The sequence below is a fragment of the Salvelinus sp. IW2-2015 genome, unplaced genomic scaffold (assembly GCF_002910315.2).
Source record: "Salvelinus sp. IW2-2015 unplaced genomic scaffold, ASM291031v2 Un_scaffold4849, whole genome shotgun sequence".
Taxonomy (NCBI): Eukaryota; Metazoa; Chordata; class Actinopteri; order Salmoniformes; family Salmonidae; genus Salvelinus; species Salvelinus sp. IW2-2015.
The window spans coordinates 12,010-16,514 of NW_019946118.1; positions in this window are offsets into that span (position 1 = coordinate 12,010).

Genomic DNA, 4,505 nt, shown 5'->3' on the forward strand with positions numbered 1-4,505 from the left:
AGTGAATCATAATAACCAGTGTGACGACAGAACAGTGAATCAGTGAATCATAATAACCAGTGTGACAGACAGTAGTAATGTGGTGACATACAGTGTACCTGGACAGTGAGGAAGAGTGGAGAACCACTCCTAATCTCTGTCTGAAGTTAGTCACTATATCTTTTTTGAATGAGACTGAATTGTGTGTCCCACAAGGTTAGTTATACAAGATCTGTGTGTGTGTGTGTGTGTGTGTGTGTGTTGTGTTGTGTTGTGTTGTGTGTGTTGTGTTGTGTGTGTGTGTGTGGTGTGTGTGTGTGTGTGTGTGGTGGTGTGTGTGTGTGTGTGTGTGTGGTGTGTGTGTGTGTGTGTGTGTGTGTGGTGTGTGTGTGTGTGGTGTCTGCTATTGAAGTATTTTAGGGCAGGATAAACAGTGTGGTCTGATATGAATCCTTAGTTCCTTCTCTTCAGTCAGCAGGCAGCATTTGATCTCTGAAGACACACACAGACACACACACCACACACACACAACACACACACACACCACACACACACACACACACACACACACACACACACACACACACACACACACACACACAGAGTCTTGTATAACTAACCTTGTGGGGACACACAATTCAGTCTCATTCAAAATCCTATTTTCACTAACGCAACAAACCTGACCTTAACATGAACCTAAACCTAAAACTAACCCTACACTAATTCTAACCTTAACCCTAATCCCCTAGAAATAGCATTTGACCTTGTGGGGACCAACACAAATGTCCCAGTTGGTCAATGTGTGTTGTTTTTACTATTCTCTTGTCCCAAAAGTATAGTTAAACACACCACTCACACACCAATGCAAATACATAACACTTAGTGGGATGGATACACACACACACTCACGTTATCACATATCACTTAGTGGATGGATATGTACACGAGTCAGATGGGAGGTGTACTGTACAGCAGATAAACAGCAGTCGGGATACGATCCTCCTCCTAGAGAGACTTGACTCTTCATACGTTATCTGTACATACAACATTACACACACTTCATGGTAGGTTAATGTGATTCATCCTTCAGAGTGTTATGCGGTGGTCGTGTGTGTGTGTGTGTGTGTGTGTGTGTGTGTGTGTGTGTGTGTGTGTGTGTGTGTGTGTGTGTGTGTGTGTGTGTGTGTGTGTGTGTGTGTGTGTGTGTGTGTGTGTGTGTGTGTGTGTGTTGTGTGTGTGTGTGTGTGTGCTGTGCGTGCAACGTTCTCCAGAAGCTGATTTCCAAGATTATGAACAGTGATCCTTGGTCAGAGATGGTTAGCATCACACCACGTTCGCAGGGTCTCAGCTCTGTGGTAGAGGACTGTGTTCCATGATACAGCTGGGACTCCCTCAAGGGTGCTGAGGAAAAACTCATTCTGATTTGGCTGGACCTGGGTCCCCAGTGGGTCGGCCTTGGCTCCGATGTAAGTGGGCCTATGCCCTCCCAGGCCCACCAATGGCTGCACCCCTGTCCAGTCATGTGAAATCCATAGATTAGGGCCTCATTTATTTATTTCCATTGACTGGTTTCCTTATATGAACTGTAACTCAGTAACATCTTTGAAATTGTTGCATTTATATTTTTGTTCAGTAATAGTTAAATGTTTGTTCCTCCCTCCCTCTTCTCTTCTTCACTCTCCTCCTCCCTCCCTCATCCTCCCTCACTCTCTCCTCCCTCCAATTTTTTGGTCCCCTAAAATGGGGGGATTATGTACAAAAAGTGACGTAATTTCTTAAGTTCACCTGGTATGTATGAAAATCCCCTCAAAATTAAAGCTGACAGTCTGCACTTTAACCTCATAGTCATGGTATCATTTAAATCCAAAGTGCTGGAGTACAGAGAGACAAACTACAAACACAAATGTCATTTCCCAATCAACTTTTGGAGCTCATTGTAATGTATTTGCACCCCTGCTTGTTGGACTAAGGTTTTGACCAGGGGAGTTTCTTAAGGTTTTCTAACGGACTTTCCCAGTGTTCTGTAAACTGGGAGAATATCCAATCCAGTGTTCTGTAAACTGGGGAGAATATCCAATCCAGTGTTCTGTAAACTGGGGAGATATCCAATCCAGCAACTCCAGTGTTCTGTAAACGGGGAGAATATCCAATCCAGTGTTCTGTAAACTGGGGAGAATATCCCAATCCAGTGTTCTGTAAACTGGGGAGAATATCCCAATCCTAGGTTCTGTAAACTGGGGAGAATACCCATCACGTGTTCTGTAACTGGGGAGAATATCCCAATCAGTGTTCTGTAAACTGGGGAGCAATATCCAATCCAGTGTTCTGTAAACTGGGGAGAATATCCCAATCCAGTTTTCTGTAAACTGTGGAGAATATAAATCGTCCAATCCAGTGTTCTGTAAACTGGGGAGAATATCCCATTCCAGTGTTCTGTAACTGGGGAGAATATCCCAATCCATGTTCTGTAAACTGGGAGATATCCAATTGGTTAACTGTGTGGTCTTCACAGTAGATACCAAATCTGGTTTGGATTATGTTTCAGTGGATTTAGATTTCTTTGCAGAAATTCATTTTTGTTCATTGTTTGTTTTTGTAAGTCCTCTTTGACTATTGTTTGCTGGCAGTATTATTTAGGCAGTGTAGTCTATATTCAACTGGCAGAACATTTATGGTGGCAGACGACAGCCAACACACACACGACACACACACACACACACACACACACACACACACACACACACACACCACACCACACACACACACACACACACACACACACACACACACACACACACACACACACAACACAACCAACAATCACATCTCTCTCTGTGTCAGCCTGTCCTGCAGCACCTGGTGTCTTCAGTGGAAATGGGAGCCAGTGACGAGGCCTCCTCTTCTGTGTCAGACCCGGATGAGGACCACAGGTCTGCCAGGACACCAGATGTGACACACATACACAGCGACACACAGCGACACACACAAATAAGAACACAAAGCGACACACATTCAGACATACACAAATCAGACACATAAGCAACACACACAATCAGACACACACACAGCAACACAACAATCACACACACACACAGCAACACACAATCAGACAATCACATGCCATTCTGTCTCACGTCACACTCTGCAGGGCCTGCGACCCTCTTCCTCTCTTTGTCTGTCCTCTCCTTCCCTGATCTCCCTCTCCTGCCTTCGACCCCTCTTCCTCTCTTTGTCTGTCCTCTCCCTCCTGATCTTCTCTCCCTGCTTCGACCCTCTTCCTCTCTTTGTCTGTCCTCTATCCATCCGTCTCTCTGTCAGATTGAAACAAAATGTTAAATGTTTATTTTCTTTTTATTTAACTAAGGCAAGTCAGTTCTTATTTTCAATGATGGCCTACCCCGGCCAAGCCTGGACGACGCTGGGCCAATTGTGCGCCGCCCTATGGGACCTGTAGCCTCTTGCGTGAGATGCAGTGCCTTAGACCGCTGCACCACTTGGGACCATGGACTCCGAGGGCAATAATAAGCCTTCTACCTTTGTTTTTCTAATCCTCAGTACAGGTTAATATAGTAATGCTGTATCCGCTGGAGCAGACAGGTTAATATAGTAATGACAGACAGGTTAATATATTAATGCTGTATCCAGCTGGAGCAACAGGTTAATATAGTAATGAGCGACAGGCTTAATATCCAGTAATGCTGTATCCCGCTGGAGCAGACAGGTTAATATAGTAATGCTGTATCCAGCTGGAGCAGACACGTTAATGTAGTAATGCTGTATCCAGCTGGAGCAGACAGGTTAATATAGTTCGCTGGTATCAGCTGGTTAAGTGTTAGTAATTGAGAAGACGGTTAATATAGTAACTGCTGTTCCAGCTGAGCAGAACAGGTTAATATAGTAATGCTGTATCGCTGGAGCAAACAGGTTAATATTAGTAATGCTGTAATCCAGCTGGGCAGACAGGTTTAATATAGTAATGAGCAGACAGGTTAATATAGTAATGCTGTTCCAGCTGGAGCAGACAGGTTAATATAGTAATGCTGTATCCAGCTGGAGCAGACACGTTAATGTAGTAATGCTGTATCCAGCTGGAAGAGACAGGTTAATATAGTAATGCTGTATCCAGCTGGAGCAAACAGGTTAATATAGTAATGCTGTATCCAGCTGGAGCAGACAGGTTAATGTAGTAATGCTGTATCCAGCTGGAGGCAGACAGGTTTAATTAGTATGCTGTATCCAGCTGGAGCAGACAGGTATATATAGTATTGCTGTATCCAGCTGGAGCAGACAGGTTAATAATAGTAATGCTGTATCCAGCTGGAGCAGACAGGTTAATATAGTATGAGCAGACAGGTTAAATAGTAATGCTGTATCCAGCTTGGAGGGGGAGCAGACAGGTAATATAGTAATGCTGTATCCAGCTGGAGCAGACGGTAAGTATAGTATGTGTCATCCAGCTGAGAGACAGGTAATAAGTAATGCTGTATCCTGCCTGACTCTCCCCGCTCCTCTCCCTGCCTGACTCT